This window comes from Oncorhynchus masou, chromosome 25, assembly GCF_036934945.1.
Source record: "Oncorhynchus masou masou isolate Uvic2021 chromosome 25, UVic_Omas_1.1, whole genome shotgun sequence".
NCBI lineage: Eukaryota > Metazoa > Chordata > Actinopteri > Salmoniformes > Salmonidae > Oncorhynchus > Oncorhynchus masou.
In genome coordinates this window covers 3,026,898-3,045,207 of record NC_088236.1, presented here as the reverse complement: position 1 = coordinate 3,045,207, position 18,310 = coordinate 3,026,898, and the positions used below count along the sequence as shown (strand labels likewise).

The 18,310-nt window shown below is 42.1% G+C and overlaps 1 protein-coding gene across 4 annotated transcripts in view; it reads left to right on the top strand.

Annotated features, from left to right (window-relative positions):
* The first annotated feature begins 14,547 nt into the window (after positions 1 to 14,547).
* The window catches only part of LOC135513689 (E3 SUMO-protein ligase PIAS2-like), a 19,180-nt gene continuing 15,417 nt past the window's right edge, over positions 14,548 to 18,310 (top strand). Inside the window, exons 1-2 of one of the 4 annotated variants that reach the window (XM_064936552.1) lie at positions 14,548 to 14,621; positions 17,146 to 17,233. The gene's annotated coding sequence lies outside the window, so the exon portion shown is untranslated. Of the gene's footprint in view, positions 17,234 to 18,310 lie in introns of all 4 variants that reach the window. The other 3 variants (XM_064936551.1, XM_064936553.1, XM_064936554.1) reach the window with 3 other exon arrangements.

The window sequence follows — 18,310 nt, the reverse complement described above, 5'->3', positions numbered from 1 at the left end:
TGAATATCATTAAGACATTGAACACTTTTGACATGTTTTCTATACTAAAGCATTATACTGTACATATGAAGTAGGCGTTTGTGTTTCCAACGGAGCATTAAAACGTATTCTGTTAGGCCCAACAACAACAACAGGTGCCAGTCCATTGAATGAAACCTCTACAGCGGACATTAATATTGCATTCTATTGTGCAATTCAAAATGTGTTTCAACAGTAATAGTACGTAAGACACCAAATGGAATTAATTAATGTTCAAATCGTAAGTTGCAAATATTAAAGTACAATTTAATATTGTTGAGTTTTTAGCCTTGAAACACCACACGTCTGCTCGTAACTGTAGCTAAACCCTTTGCATAGGAGTGATCTTGAACCACTATCATAACCACAGGACAAAATGGTGAAGTCATGTCTTTATGAAGCATCGCTTAGACATGGCTATCTGTAGATATATATTATGTCTGTGTAGGATATATAATTACCCTAATCCCTACATTTGATTACTCAACATTACTATAATGACTCGTCAATTAAGGTCTGCGATGATATTCCTTATATGGTTTTGGGCAAATTGATAATAACCAGATGGGGAGATGATGTTGGCTTTGTCTGCCTGGCTGAAGTCACTTCTGGGTTACTCTGTAAGCATTTTGACAATTTTTGAAAACCTTAATCTTTTCCCTTTTTTGAATTCAAGTTTGTTGAGATCTGACCCTTTGTTTTCATGTAGTAGTAAAGTTAGGCAGCTTATTCAAGTTTCTCAATTAGCGTGAGATGGCAGGTAGCCTAGTGGTTAGAGTGTTGGACTAGTAACCAGCAGGTAGCCTAGTGGTTAGAGCGTTGGACTAGTAACCAGCAGGTAGCCTAGTGGTTAGAGCGTTGAGCCAGTAACCAGCAGGTAGCCTAGTGGTTAGAGCGTTGAGCCAGTAACCAGCAGGAAGCCTAGTGGTTAGAGCGTTGGACTAGTAACCAGCAGGAAGCCTAGTGGTTAGAGGCAGGTAGCCTAGTGGTTAGAGCGTTAGACTAGTAACCAGCAGGTAGCCTAGTGGTTAGTGTTGGACTAGTAACCAGCAGGTAGCCTAGTGGTTAAAGCGTTGGACTAGTAACCAGCAGGTAGCCTAGTGGTTAGAGTGTTGGACTAGTAACCAGCAGGTAGCCTAGTGGTTAGACTGTTGGACTAGTTACCAGCAGGTAGCCTAGTGGTTAGAGCGTTGAGCCATTAACCGAAAGGTTTCTGGATCGAATCCCAGAGCTGTCGCTTTACCCCTGAACAAGGCAGTTAACCTGGAAGGCACTGTTCCCCGGAAGGCTGTCATTGTAAATAATAATTTGCTCTTAACTGGCTTGCCTAGTTAAGATACAATCATTCTCTCTTTTATGGCTTGGAGAACAGCAACATGAAGCTGAAAATAATAGGTACATCTTGGAAAATATGTAACATGTGTTTTAGATGTCAGAAATGAGTTCTGGGAGCCCAACCTTGTGCTCTGTTTGTAGTTGTGTATAACTCATCTGTGGTCCTGTATGTGTGAGGATGGTAAAACAGAAGGGATCTCATTTACCTCTTTCAAAATACTTATATTTGAAGATTGTGAATCTTTGGCTAAACACACAAACACGCACTCACTTAAGTATTTTTTTTCTTCTCAAAGTAGGATTCCATTCTTGTCATTTGTGAGAGCAATTCCATTCAACTATTAGTACGGTCTGTGGCTGGTCTGGGGCTGGGTCTGTGGCTGGTCTGGTTCTGGGTCTGTGGCTGGTCTGGGTCTGGGGCTGGGTCTGGGGCTGGGTCTGGGGCTGGGTCTCGGTCTGGGGCTGGGTCTGGGGCTGGGTCTCGGTCTGGGGCTGGGTCTGTGGCTGGTCTGGGGCTGGGTCTGGGGCTGGGTCTCGGTCTGGGGCTGGGTCTCGGTCTGCGGCTGGGTCTGGGGCTGGGTCTGGGGCTGGGTCTCGGTCTGGGGCTGGGTCTGTGGCTGGGTCTGGGGCTGGGTCTGGGTCTGGGGCTGGGTCTCGGTCTGGGGCTGGGTCTGTGGCTGGGTCTGGGGCTGGGTCTGGGTCTGGGGCTGTGGCTGGGGCTGGGTCTCGGTCTGGGGCTGGGTCTGGGGCTGGGTCTGGGGCTGGGTCTGGGTCTGGGGCTGGGTCTCGGTCTGGGGCTGTGGCTGGGTCTGGGTCTGGGGCTGGGTCTGGGTCTGGGGCTGTGGCTGGGTCTGGGGCTGGGTCTGGGGCTGGGTCTCGGTCTGGGGCTGGGTCTGGGGCTGGGTCTGGGGCTGGGTCTGGGTCTGGGGCTGGGTCTCGGTCTGGGGCTGTGGCTGGGTCTGGGTCTGGGGCTGGGTCTCGGTCTGGGGCTGTGGCTGGGTCTGGGGCTGGGTCTGGGTCTGGGGCTGTGGCTGGGTTTGGGTCTGGGTCTGGGGCTGGGTCTGTGGCTGGATCTGGGTCTGGGGCTGGGTCTGTGGCTGGATCTGGGTCTGGGGCTGGGGCTGGGTCTGGGTCTGGGGCTGGGTCTGTGGCTGGATCTGGGGCTGGGTCTGTGGCTGGATCTGGGTCTGGGGCTGGGTCTGTGGCTGGATCTGGGTCTGGGTCTGGGGCTGGGTCTGTGGCTGGATCTGGGTCTGGGTCTGGGGCTGGGTCTCGGTCTGGGGCTGGGTCTGGGGCTGGGTCTCGGTCTGGGTCTCGGTCTGGGTCTGGGGCTGGCTAACCCTTGGAGGTGAGGGTCAGTGTAGGAAGCAACGTCATGTGACTAATCATGATCCAACCAGGGGTTCTAATATTACTGACGTCTCAGGTTCTGATTATCAACTGACCCATTAAAACAGTGAAACATCAAGGCACTCACAGTAACTAGAATTACACACAGTTCAAACGACAAACTTGGATAGAAATTAAGAGCGGGCTGGCGCGAGTTAAAAGCTTTTGCTTGACATACCAACCAATTGGTTTCATACAACCGCTTTCAACACTGCAGCAGACTTCCTCGTTGGTTTTGGGTCGAAGTCAGGCATGACAGCGACCTTTTCACAGAAAGTCCTCCACCTGAGAATCCAAGACCGTGATTGTGCTTCCATTGTGGGTGTGGCTGACTGACGGCTCTGGCGGATCCTGGCTGAATGGCGGCTCTGGCAGATCCTGGCTGAATGGCGGCTCTGGCAGATCCTGGCTGAATGGCGGCTCTGGCAGATCCTGGCTGACAAGCAGCCTTTATTTGCATTAATATTTCTCCCGACAGCGGGAGAACTTCTCAACAACATCACGCTGGAGGAGTGGCAGAGCCGAACAATCAAAAGTCCAACTGGGCTTAATGGTTTCAGACGGCACTATATCCCCGCTCTTCCAAAGAGATATTTTTTTTTTAGTTTGGTGCGTCGCCAGAGCACTGTTTGAACAAGGGCTTAGATATTTCTGTGTGCTCTTAACTTACATTTAACATTCCTATTGAGGGTTTGAGCTAAATTGAAGAGCACGTTCAAGGTAAACAACCAATCATTGCATAATAAATGTAGCTAAGTGTACATTAAACTTAGTGCTCATCAAGTACATCATCTAGCCTAGACCAACGGGGGTTTCCATGTAGACATAGGCCATGTTCGAGACCATCAAAACCGTGATGAATCATGGGTAAATTCTGACTGATTGACTGATTGATTTACAAATAATAATGGCAGAGTTTGAGTGGTAAGGCGAAAGCAACCGGCAGTATACGAAAGTCGAAGAAATTAAGTCGGGGGAGGTGCATCTGCGACAGCAAAAAAATCGGACACTAGTGTGGTTTAACAACAGCAAGGCTCAGATCAACATGTCAGTAGTGTTGATAAAGTTTGTCTTTATGATGTTAAAACATGGTTCCAGCCCCATATCACATACTCACAGACCTAAATCACACGTGTGTTCATTGTACAATCAATTACTAAAAGAGACCTGAAATATCACATTAATTTGTATTACAGGCCATTTCACTGTGTGGCCTACATGAAGACGTTGGTTCCTGTTTCAGTCATGTCTTCCAATCAAACAAAAAACTACCTAATGATTGGTTGACAATAGAGCTTCCCACAATGCAGGCGGTGGCAGCAGGATGAAGTTGGTGAGAGAGCAGAAACTTAGCAGTCAACTACAGTCAAAACTTCATGACCTTTGATCACATGATTTCTGTAAAGGTCACGAAGTCGACATGTCGGCGCAAAGTCAGACCATTTTTTTTATCCTCATAAACAATGGACACCGACTTGATAAAAAAGTGATCTGCTCAAACATACCCAATGAGTCCTTATTTATGATGCAAGCTGATTTGTAGATCAGTCGGTAGGCAGTCATCTGCACTATAGTCTGCAATGTCAAACAAGCCCAGAAACTGGATCATGTAGGGACTTGTTGACAGTTTGGTAGAGGGGATGGAGTTTTGCCTCTCTATAATGGTTGTACCTCCCTCATGTGGTGAAAAGAAAGCATTTCTGATCCCAGAGCAGGAAAGAAGAAAAACCTGCTGTACATTTTTTCGGCCTTAATTCGTTAGAAATGATGTGGGAGCTGTTGCTTACAGAAAAAAAAAACATCTAAAGTAATCCTATAATATTATCATACAAATGGTTTATGTGAATATTATGGTACCCAATAATGTAAAGGTAACTGAACTAAATGACTATAGCTCCTGTAGCACTCACTTCTGTCATCATGAAGTGCTTTGAGAGGCTAGTTAAGGATCATATCACCTCCACCCTACCTGACACCCTAGACCCATTTCAGTTTGCATACTGCCCCAACATGTCCACACACGACGCAGTCACCATCACACTGCACACTGCCCTATCCCATCTGGACAAGAGGAATACCAACGTAAGAATGCTGCCCCACGAGGGTGCGTGCTCAGCCCCCTCCTGTACTCCCTGTTCACCCATGACTGCGTGGCCATGCATGCCTCCAACTCAATCATCAAGTTTGTAGACAACACAACAGTAGTAGGCGTGATGACCAACAACGACGAGACGGCCTACAGGGAGGAGGTGAGGGTTCTCGGAGTGTGGTGTCAGGAAAATAACCTCTTACTCAACATCAACAAAACAGAGGAGATGATTGTGGACTTCAGGAAACAGCAGAAGGAACACCCCCCTATTCACATCGACGGGAGAGTAGTGGATAAGGTGGAAAGTTTTAAGTTCCTCGGCATACACATCACGGACAAACTAAAATGGTCCACCCACACAGACCATGAGGTGAAGAACGTGCAACAGCGCCTCTTCAACCTCAGGAGGCTGAAGAAATGTGTCTTGTCACCTAAAACCCTCACAAACTTTTACAGATGCATAATCGAGACCATCCTGCCGGGCTGTATCACCGCCTGGTACGGCAACTGCACCACCCACAACCGCAGGGCTCTCCAGAGGGTAGTGAGGTCTGCACAACGCATCATCAGGGGCAAACTATCTGCCCTCCAGTACACATACAGCACCCGATGTCACAGGAAGGCCACAAAGATCATCAAGGACCCCGTTAACATCCAGAAGGCGAGGTCACTACAGGTGCATCAAAGCTGGGACCGAGAGACTGTAAAAACAGCTTCTATCTCAAGGCCATCAGACTGTTAAACAGCCACCACTAGAGAGAGGCTGCTGCAGGTGTGGGACTGGTAGGGAACACAGCATTATTCACACAGAGAGGCTGCTGCCTATATATACAGCCTCGAAATCATTGGCCACTTTAATAAATGGATCACTAGTCACTTTAATAATGTTTACATATCTTGCATTGCTCATCTCATATGCTCTATTCTATACTATTCTACTGTATCTTAGTGTATACAGCTTATCATTGCTTAATCCATACATTTATATGTTTATATTCTTATTACATTCCTTTACTTAGATTTGAGTGTATCAGGTATCTGTTGTGGAATCGTTAGATATTACTTGTTAGATATCGCTGCACTGTCAGAACTAGAAACACAAGCATTTCGCTACACTGGCAATAAGATCTGCTAACCATGTGTATGTGACGACCAATAACATTTGATTTGATTTGGTAAAATGATAGTAATTATTCTAGAAATTCCCATAATGAATCTTATAGTATTTTCGGCCATTACTATAGTAATCCTATAAGATTATCATACAAATGTATTGTAGGAATATTATAGGGCTATTATAGTAATTACTGTAAAAATGTCTAAGAATATAATGGTATTATAGCCTAATAGGCGACGGACGTTACAAATCATGACGTCATATAGTTATGCAACATATTTGTTTATTACATAATTATTGAACAATTCGTCAATTAAAGAAAATTCAATTACTGAATAAATAAATATATAGGCCTGTCAACCCTCAATGTAGATCTATACGATTTGGCTTCATTGTTGAGTTTGGACCTCATTATCTGAATCGTTTCACTTCGTGGTCATGTTCTGGCACACTTTGGCTGTCAAGAAGAAAAAAAGTCCTATCCATCGATATTATACTCAAAGAACAATTCAGACTTGTTAACTTGTGTATCCGAATCCACTATTTTCCCCGTGTCTTTGGCTTTATTATTTGTTTTCAGATGGCAAGCATCCTATAGCGTACTGCGGTTGAAGTATCTGCTCAGTCGTCCTATAGCATACTGCGGTTGAAGTCATCCACGTGCATTCTCCAGCCAAAGCGAAGGTAATGTGTGCGCGAGTGGAGAGGAAGAAATGTTAGTCCTCTTCACAAACAATTATGTTGTAATTTATAGCATACAATCACTTTATTAGTTCATTCATTTATTGTTTAAATTATTGTTTTCCAAAAGCGTATCTTTCATTTCAAACCACGTAGTTAATGTCCATGCTAAACATTGTAGGGCAGTTGCGCATTTGATTTATCTTAGCCAAAGATCTGTGCGATGTGCACGAGCAAAAGAGAGGCATTTCACTGAACCCTGCAGACATATTTTTTTTAATCTAACCTTAATTCAACCTTTATTTAACTAGGCAAATCAGTTAAGAACAAATTATTATTTACAATGACTGCCTACCCCTGCCAAACTCTAACCTGGACAAAGCTAGGCCAATTGTGCACCGCCCTATGGCACTCCCAATCACGGCTAGTTGTGATACAGCCTGGAATCGAACCAGGGTCTGTAGTACCACCTCTCTGTATATGTCATAGGATAATGAATACGCCTATATAGCCTAACCTAATGGCCTATATGGCTTCTATAAAATGGCACAACAACAAGGCTAGTCCTCTTGTTTTAAAATCAATGATGGACTGACAAACAAACAACTTGAGATATGGGGGTCCAGCAAAAATAAAATAATGAGTGATGCCTTATCATGCTAGCTCTGCAAATATTAACAAAAAGTCGTTATGGCATGCTAGCTCTGCAAATATTAACAAAAAGTCGTTATGGCATGCTAGCTCTGCAAATATTAACAAAAAGTCGTTATGGCATGCTAGCTCTGCAAATATTAACAAAAAGTCGTTATGGCATGCTAGCTCTGCAAATATTAACAAAAAGTCGTTATGGCATGCTAGCTCTGCAAATATTAACAAAAAGTATTTATGGCATGCTAGCTCTGCAAATATTAACAAAAAGTCGTTATGGCATGCTAGCTCTGCAAATATTAACAAAAAGTCGTTATGGCATGCTAGTCCATTGATTTGTGTTTTATATCCTTGATTTACTGCTTTTATCCTATTCAGATACAAACTGAACTGTTATCACTAACCAGGTTCCCATCGAACCTTTTTATGTGAGTAAAGTATGTCTCTGATTAAAAACATGTCAAGACAGGACTGGTGGAAACTTTCCAAATGTCAACAAAACTAAATAGGCTAGACAAGGTGGGATCTTTTTGTGTCTGTAAAATGTATTATGTGAGAAATGGCAGGGTAAACACCTTCATGCAGAAATATTGATTTAATAACCATCATATTGAAGTAAACTTGGATTCATGCCAGGATATGTTGTGTTGGCCTAGGCAGCCGATAGTGGGTGCTAGCTCTTCACATCGTCTAAGATTGATGTGCCCAGCCGGTAATACACTCCTGTCCCCCGTGGACCGGCTCGTACATAAAGCATCCTCCATTCATGCTGCAAATAAATAATTTCCTCCTTAACTTGCTTTAATGGTGGGCAGTCTGGAAAGAAAACGGAAAATATATGTGCACTGTCTAAAAAATTAAAATAAACAATTTCCACCCTTATGTCTGGACAGCCAAGGGTGTGAAACATCTTAAATTGTCAGAAAATCCGAAAATGGTAGCGTAAAATTACAGCACTTACAGCACTTCGACGGGGTGACAATACAGTGTGATGATCAAAAATGATTGATCCGAATTGATTAGTTAAAGAATTCAGCCAAGTGACGGGTGAACTATGTTCCAGGAAGAGAAAACAACCGCAGTATTGGGTGACAACTAAAACCGGATTGTTTTGCTGCTCCCGACATACTTCATTCTGAGACTGCCATCGTTGGAAGTTGTTTGCGGTGACATCAAAATGAGGGGCGTTGTACAAAACAAAGTAATCCGTGATTGGATCAACGCCAGTCAGAGTATGAAAGACAATGCCACATTTTCAAAACGCTGCTTTACCTGTATGTGTTCTGGCTGCGGACCAACCCATCGGTGACTGGGACCAATCAGAACGGTTAGAATGTGTTTGTGTTGTAGAAATCATCTGTGAGGTACTCAGATTTGGGACCCGAGCTGTGTTAGAATACTCTTACTAACTGCACTAACCTTACTATTTGTGACATAAATTGAGTATGTAGTATGCTTATTGGTCATGGTATGGATATAGGTAGTATGCCAAAAGTTCCTGGATGTCGTACTACATTCACCCAAAATACGAAGTATACAAGCAGTGGACACTATTTTCCGTGCTTTTAGGGACCATAATGCAATTCTTCACAAAAAGGGTGTGGCTTCACAACATTTTTAGACTTGAAGAAAATGGCGGAAAAATATGCAGCAGGAATCTGACGAGAGAGGATACAAATTTGTTGCTTTAACTAATTATGACAAATGTTAAGAAATGTTGAGCAACGTAATAAAGTAATGACTTTTCAAATAAGGGTACATGACTGACAATTTGTTAGCTACACTAGCCTTACGAACGGCAAAGCATATTATTACAGCAGTTGCTTGTGTGTACCGGTATGTTAGTTAACTACCTAGCCATGGCTGGTTACATAATACACTGGTATGTTAGTTAACTACCTAGCCATGGCTGGTTACATAATACACTGGTATGTTAGTTAACTACCTGTACGCCACGGTGGGCGTTGGTTTCATAGTTCAACGACTATCTGATGCGCATCCTTGTTCAACCGAGAACCCTCAGCAAAGGGACATCATTCATAACTTCTTCACCGACATCAATACGATGGGTTTTATACTTTCATATCAAGACGCCCTTTGACTTAATTTTACCTTCCGATTGCTCGCTATCACCAGTTTCCCCAAAAAGTAAACGATGGGTAACATCAAGTTTTTGCTTGCTGGCCAACCAACAATGTGAATCTAACATGAAATATATGACACTTGTAACGATTCTCGTCCTCCTCTTCTGAGGAGGAGTAGTAAGGATCGGAGGACCAATGCGCAGCGTGGTACATGTTCATGCTCTTTATGAACACAAGCTGAAACACTGAAACAAAACAATAAAGGCCAAGTGAAATAACCGAAACAGTTCCGTGTGGAACACACACAGACACGGAAAATAAACACCCACGAAACACAGGTGGGAAGTAGCCTACCTAAGTGTGATTCTCAATCAGAGACAACGAACGACACCTGCCTCTGATTGAGAACCATACCAGGCCAAACGCAAACACACCATAGAAAACGGAACATAGACAAACCCACCCAACTCATGCCCTGACCATACTAAAACAAAGACATAACAAAAGAACTAAGGTCAGAACGTGACGACACTGATCATGACTAGATTTAATCTCCTTTCACTGCGCATTGGTTAGTCAACATGCCACAATACCTGTATAATGTCAATCACTGAGATTAAATATTTTTGTTTAGATGAAAAAGATCAGTTTAACTGAGCCTTTCCCCCTCCACTTTTCAGTGACTGATGTGAACTACAAAAAAACAATTTCAAACCAATACTTCAGGTCAGTATGATCAATGATCCTGCCTAAATACATTGATATGCATGATATATTTATGAGTTGTACAGTTTCAAAACAGAGGTTCTGCCGCACGCATGTAAACAATATCACCAAAATCCAAAACAGGGAGAAGCGTTGTTTGAACAATCTTTCTCCTATTTTCAATACCGAGGCATGATTTATTCAGATATAAAAAAAAACAATCTTGGATCTTATTTTCTTAGATGTTCTATATATATCCGTTATGAAGGACAAGTTGTCATCAATCCAGACACTCAGGCACTTATATCGAGAAAGTAGCTCAATTTGAGCTCCATTTGTAGCGCAAATATGCAGATCCTCAGGATCAACATTTCATGACCTAGAGAACAGCAGGATCTTGGTTTTACTTATATTTAACACAAATTTAAGATCTGTAAGTGATTTCAGAACTGGATCAAAGTCATGCTGAAGTTCACGAATAGCCTGCTGCACTGAGGTGGCACAGGAACACAACACTGTGTCGTCTGCATAGAGATGAATGTTACAAGTATTAACAGTGTTTCCTATGTCATTAATATACAAAGTGAACAATAATGGACCCAAAGTAGAACCCTGAGGAACACCTTTTTGAATCTCAAGAAATTCAGATTAAACCCCATCTATCAAGATGGCCTGAGTTCTGCCACTAAGATAATTCAGATTTAACCCCATCTATCAAGATGGCCTGAGTTCTGTCACTAAGATAATTCACATTTAACCCCATCTATCAAGATGGCCTGAGTTCAGTCACTAAGATAATTCACATTTAACCCCATCTATCAAGATGGCCTGAGTTCTGTCACTGAGATAATTCAGATTTAACCCTATCTATCAAGATGACCTGAGTTCTGTCACTAAGATAATTCAGATTTAACCCCATCTATCAAGATGGCCTGAGTTCTGTCACTAAGATAATTCACATTTAACCCCATCTATCAAGATGGCCTGAGTTCTGTCACTAAGATAATTCACATTTAACCCCATCTATCAAGATGGCCTGAGTTCTGTCACTGAGATAATTCAGATTTAACCCTATCTATCAAGATGACCTGAGTTCTGTCACTAAGATAATTCGGAAACCATCAACAGGCTATATATCCCGGGCTATAAGCTGTATGGTATGGTTAGTTGTACAGTAGTAGACCTAGCTATAAGCTGTATGATATGGTCAGTTGTACTGTAGACCTAGCTATAAGTTGTATGGTATGGTTAGTTGTACAGTAGTAGACCTAGCTATAAGCTGTATGGTATGGTTAGTTGTACAGGAGTAGACCTAGCTATAAGCTGTATGATATGGTTAGTTGTACAGGAGTAGACCTAGCTATAAGCTGTATGGTTAGTTGTACAGTAGTAGACCTAGCTATAAGCTGTATGGTATGGTTAGTTGTACAGTAGTAGACCTAGCTATAAGCTGTATGATATGGTTAGTTGTACTGTAGACCTAGCTATAAGCTGTATGATATGGTTAGTTGTACTGTAGACCTAGCTATAAGCTGTATGGTATGGTTAGTTGTACAGTAGTTTTGGACAGTCATTGTAGTCAGTAGTTGTGATCAGTAGTTATGGTCAGTAGTTGTGGTCAGTAGTTATGATATGTAGTTGTGTTGTTCTGGTCAGTAGTTGTGTTCAGTAGTTGTGGTCGTGGTCAGTGGTTATGGTCATTAGTTGTGGTCTGTAGTTGTGGTCAGTAGTTGTGGTCAGAAGTTATGGTGTGTTGTTGTGGTCAGTAGTTGTGTGGTTGGGGTCTGTAGTTGTGTGGTCATTAACTGTGTAGTTGTGGTCAGTAAGTTTTGGGGTTCAGTTTTTATGTGGTCACTTGCTGCGGTCAGTCATTTTGATGTTGTGGTCAGTAATTGTGTTCAAATATAATGGTCTGTAGTTGTGTTTTTTTGGTCAGTCATTGTGGTTAGTAGTTTAGTGGCTGTGGTCAGTAGTTGTGTGGTTGTAGTCAGTAGTTGTTGTCAGGTCACTAGTTATGTGGTTGTGGACAGATTTCAGATTCTTCAAAGTAGCCACCCTTTGCCTTGATGACATCTTTGCACACTCTTGGCATTCTCTCAACCAGCTTCATGAGGTAGTCACCTGGAATACATTTCAAATGTTCAAAAATAATTTGTGGAATTTCTTTCCTTCTTAGGACATGAAGCTCAGTCAATCCGGAAAAGTTCAAGAACTTCGCAAAAACCATCAAGCGTTATGATGGAACTGGCTCTCATGAGGACTGCACCAGGAAAGGAAGACCCAGAGTTACCTCTGCTGCAGAGGACAAGTTCATTAGAGTTACCTGCACCTCAGATTGCAGCCCAAATAAATGCTTCACAGAGTTCAAGTAACAGACACATCTCAACATTAACTGTCCAGAGGTGACTGCGTGAATCAGGCCTTCGTGGTCGAATTGCTGCATAGAAACCACTACTAAATCAAACTTTATTTGTCACATGCGCCGAATACAATAATAAGAAGAGACTTGCTTGGGCCAGAAAACACAAGATTAGACTGGTGGACATTAGACTTGTGGAAATCTGCCCTTTGTTCTGATTTTTAGTTCCAAACGCCGTGTCTTTGTGAGATGCAGAGTAGGTGAATGGATGATCTCCTCATGTGTGGTTCCCACCGTGAAGCATGGAGGAGGAGGTGTGATAGTGTGGGGGTGCTTTGCTGGTGACCCTGTCAGTGATTTATTTAGAATTGAAGTCACACTTAACTAGCATGACTACCATGACTACCACAGTATACTGCAGCGATACACCATCCCATCTGGTTTATATTCCATTAAACTTGTGTTAAAAACATGCAGGGCTTGACATTAACCTGTTCATACACGTGTCCTTCAGACAAGGAGGTGACCAAAAATGGTATTGTGGTGTTTGATGCAAGAAACCAATTTACAAAATAACAGGCATTATTATTCACATACTATTATTACAGAGAATCAGACAAACCTATTGTCACACCCCTCTGACAGACAGCATGTGAAAGTAAAGTAATTCAGTGTTGTGGTAACAAAGCACATTTTAGAGGTCCCATTATCCATGTTGAATGTATGTCCAATTTATTAATTGAAGATTGAAAACCTCTCTGGCAATCTTCTCACACAGCATAACCTGCACCAACTGGCGACATACATTACAGCTGTTGGAGAGAAACTCTGCTGACCTGAGGCAGTCTTGAGCTGAAAAAACGTGTGTCATAAGTTACGTTCAAGAGTGGTACTCAGAGGTGAACTGTGTTTTGGTCTAGCTGTTTCTCTGGTACTGTGCTTTTAATTTATATATTAAAAAAAAAAATATTTAACCTTTATTTAACCAGGTAGGCCAGTTGAGAACAAAGTTCTCATTTACAACTGCAACCTGGCCAAGATAAAGCAAAGCAGTGTGACACAAACAACAACAAATAGTTACACATAAACAAACGTACAGTCAATAACACAATAGAAGAATCTATATACAGTGTAGTAAGATTATTGAGGTAAGGTATGTAGTAATGTAGTAAGATTAGGGAGGTAAGGCAATAAATAGGCCATAGTGGCAAAATAATTACAATTTAGCAATTAAACACTGGAGTGATAGATGCCCAGAAGATGAATGTGCAAGTAGAGATACTGGGGTGCAAAGAGCAAAAAATAAATAACAATATGGGGATGAGGTAGTTGTGTGTGCTATTTACAGATGGGCTGTATAAAGGTGCAGCAATCAATAAGCTGCTCTGACAGCTGGTGCTTAAAGTTAGTGAGGGAGATATGAGTCTCCAGCTTCAGTGATTTTTGCAATTCGTTCCAGTCACTGGCAGCAGAGAACTGGAACTCACAAGAATTTACTTTCAAAAGTTAAAGTACCTAAAATAAATAAAGGCCAGGGTTTACAGTTGTACAAAGGTATGATAGAGTTGTAAGAATACATTTGTTTTTTGTTATTGACTAATTCTAGAGATTTGATTAAATATTGGATTTCAAGTAAAAATATATTGTATTGGGGACAGATTTCAAATATTTGTTTTTTGGCGTTTATAAAATGTACCAGAGAGAATGACGAGATAAACGACAAATTCAAGTAGTTTTGTTTTAATTTGAAAAAATAACGTATTACGTCTTAAATTGTCTGTCATTAAATGACGAACAAACTATTGTTGACCAATCGCCGATGAGGGGGCGTAAAACTTCGGCTACCGACTTCGGCTTGCTTCGAGAAAAATAATGTATTGTGCCCGAACAGCCGAAAAAAAAGTAGCGGAAGTCCAAAACGAACAAAAACGAAACAAAATGTCGTGATAATATACGCAATATTTGTTTCGGCTGGGAAGCGTATGCCCAGATGTTTTGAACGCGGCAGTAGTGACTGGACTGGCTCTTCTTGCTCTACTAGTCTAAGCTTGACATCCATGAAAGGAGCCTTCCTGTGGGCGTTTCTTGCAACAATCAACGTCCCCCAAGACACATTCCGCAGCCAGACACACATGTCACGTGACGGGGAGGTCAATGATCCTGACAAGAAAAATGGCGGAATTTGAGGAGCTACGGGTAGGCTAAAAAAAACAAAACATAAACACTGCTAGGTAGAAAGCTATACTACGGCTAATCCCTTTATTTAAGCAATTTACGTTTTCGGATAAGGCATTTAATTAGACATCCGCTTCATATAGGCAAAAATTAATTCGCTAACTGGAATGGTGTATGTCTGTTTTGCCTAGTTAACAAACTGGTGCTGCTCTCGACATTAGCATGCCGCTAGCTAGCTAACAACAATTAGCCAGGTGTAGGCATTGGCTTAGCAATGCGAAATCGTTTTGTAATATAGCTTCACGTTAATGTACTTTATCTAATAAAATGCACGTTACCTGTTGAAGGTAAATACTGTTAGTTGACTACAGTGGATAGCTAGTCTATTTACATTAAAATAGGCTATGCTAACATGACTATCAAGGTAGATAGAGACTATTGTTGTTTTCAGTGTTGCTAGCTAGCTGGACTGCCCTTAACTGTTATAAAAAAAAAATATATATTTTCAGGAATTACTTTCTAAATAAGGTTATTTAGACCGGACCGCTATAAAACAGTACTACAGCTAACTCTAATGTAAGAGATCAGTCAAATGATAGTTAGCCATCTGCCATCGACTTGAGATGAGACCGAGGCAAAATGATTTGATTTGATTGGATATTCTGCTTTCTATCGTCAATAGCTATTAAACCAGAAACAGAAGGGGTAACCCAGACAAGCTACAGGGGTTATAAAGCTGAAACATCCGTCTATATAGAACGTTTTCTCACCACCAATTACGGTAGCGACCGGAAGTCCAGTCTGGTTAGTGGGAGAAGATGGAAGCAGGTGAAACTGGGCCAACATTCTGCAAAGTTTCTCATCGATTTAACATCTGATATCAAAACAATTATATATTCTGAATCGGGAGGATAGAGAAAAGTTAACTGCTTTTTTTGTTGAAACCCCCCCCCGCCCCCAACTTTTCAATCTTCAATATCTTTTAATTAATAATATTCTTCGATGTAAAGTCCCCTATTTTACGGGACCTGCTTGGGTCCGACCAAAGTTTTTGCTTTTAAATCGATCTGTGGACACTGTTGTTTGAAATGGTTTGCATTGAGCGATAGTAGTATATGTGACTAGGATGTTTAACCTGACACCACTTGAAGCTGGGATGGCCCTCCTACCATTTCATTCGCTCTACCGAATGTCCGTCAACCTCCTGGCTGAGCCCTTGGTCACAGCCACTGACAAAGCACATGCCTGCAATTCTTACATTGTAGCTCAGCAGGAGGGAGTGGGTTCAGCATTGTAGCACATTCAGAGATCAATTTATAGCCATTAATCTAACAAAAAAACAACACTTTCTGTTCATCATAGATGGACACGATTAATTTGAGAGGAAAGGCGAGTTCCTAACGAGCTCAGGAAGCCGAGCTCTGTGAGACCTTCACATGGATGGGGCCAGACATTTTGATCAAGAGAGACCTTTTCAAAATATGCAAATGTTCTCTAAAACTACACCAACAAATATGTATTTTACTGTTATAAGGAAGGTGACGTCTTATAGTTAGTCGTTTTATAATTTCATTAAACTATAATTAGGAAGCACATGTCATTTCAAGCCTTATTCGTACAGTTTAGTTGAATAGGAAATACATCATATTAAATGTTTAAAATGTTTGTATTTTTTTAATCATATTTATACTGTGTACTTGAGCTTGTGTCCTCAGAAGTGACTATACCTCAGCAATTTATAGCTATTTTTTTTCACCAGAAAGATGATATTGTAACCTTTCTTAGAGGATGCATTACTAGTTATTGTTTATGATCCTCATGGTAAACAATTACTTTTGGCGATTGTGTAGATTACAATATTGATTACATTTTAACCGGTTTAAACAAAGCGTGCCATGACTATGAAAATTGTCTATTCTAGATCGGATGGATGGAAAACAAACCACTGCTTTGTTGTTCACATGTTTATTTGTTTTCTTCTTCTGGTTTTCAATCTTTAACAGCCCATAAACAAAGCGTGCCACGACTGAAAATTATATATTCTGGAGGAAAAAATACACACAGAATTCTTTTCTTCTTCTCCCTCCTCCCACTGATTCAGAATATATCATTTTCATATTCATGAAAGGCGGTGTTTTAAAAGCTGCTGAAGTATGAAAACTGGAAGAGAATATGGGACGGTATTATGTTCACGTATGGAACCATGCTCATAGGTTCATCATTTGCAGGAATTCTGGATATTTTGATCAACTTTCTGTTGCTATTTAAATTGTCAAATGAATGCCCCCAATAACAATACCTATTTGTGTACAGCGTTATTGTATAGCTTAACAAATTATTACCATGAGCATGATTCTGCAGTCCCACCGTTTTCATTTGCCTACCTAACCAACTAGCTAATGTTGTGTTTTTTTTTTCCTTTTCAAAAGTCAAGCTCATCCTCACTCCTCTTCGTCCATCGTTTGTCATCCTTGCCAATGCCATGCTCTTCCCATGTTTAATCTGATTTAACGGTTCTGGCATTTATTCTCATTCAACATTTTAGATGCTTAACGGTCACATATAATAAGGATTTGTAAGAAACAAGGAAATACACACGTAGGAGCGATCAAGCATGGACCGTATAATGAACGGTCAGTTGGGCTTTTCTTACTTTCCTGTTCTGGGGGGATTGTTATGTGAGGGGGGGGTCCTGTTATTGGGGGTTGTTATGTGAGGGGGGTCCTGTTCTGGGGGGGTCCTGTTCTGGGGGGGGGTCCTGTTCTGGGGGGTTGTTATGTGAGGGGGGGTCCTGTTCTGGGGGGTTGTTATGTGAGGGGGGGGTCCTGTTCTGGGGGTTGTTATGTGAGGGGGGGTCCTGTTCTGGGGGTTGTTATGTGAGGGGGGGGTCCTGTTCTGGGGGTTGTTATGTGAGGGGGGGGGTCCTGTTCTGGGGGTTGTTATGTGAGGGGGGGGTCCTGTTCTGGGGGGTTGTTATGTGGGGGGGGGCCAGTTCTGGGGGGTTGTTATGTGAGGGGGGGGTCCTGTTCTGGGGGTTGTTATGTGAGGGGGGGGTCCTGTTCTGGGGGGTTGTTATGTGAAGGGGGGTCCAGTTCTGGGGGTTGTTATGTGAAGGGGGGTCCAGTTCTGGGGGTTGTTATGTGAAGGGGGGTCCAGTTCTGGGGGTTGTTATGTGAAGGGGGGGGTCCAGTTCTGGGGGTTGTTATGTGAAGGGGGCGTCCTGTTATTGGGGGTTGTTATGTGAAGGGGGGGGGTCCAGTTCTGGGGGGGTTGTTATGTGAAGGGGGGGGGGCCTGTTCTGGGGGGGTTGTTATGTGAAGGGGGGCGTCCTGTTATTGGGGGTTGTTATGTGTGATAATAATTGTGTTGGAATAGCTCTATTCTGGGTAGTTTCACCTCGCCATTGACATGTTTGGTGTTTTTGCTTTTAAAGCCAATATTGCTAACCTGGCTGTGCCATGTAAGGATAACACGAGTCATTGTTTTGTTAGGATATCAGAATGTACAGCCTATATGTTCTCTCTGACAGCTGAATCCTAGTTACATACCTTTACACTTTTTACAACTTCAAAATGAGGCTAATCAACTGAACTAAAGAAAACATGGCATAAAAACTTGAATTTTCCTCAAGTGGCAAAAATGATTAGCCTAATCATTCCTAATCATGTTTTTATCAATGTCTTATTTGAGGCATTACATTAACATTGACA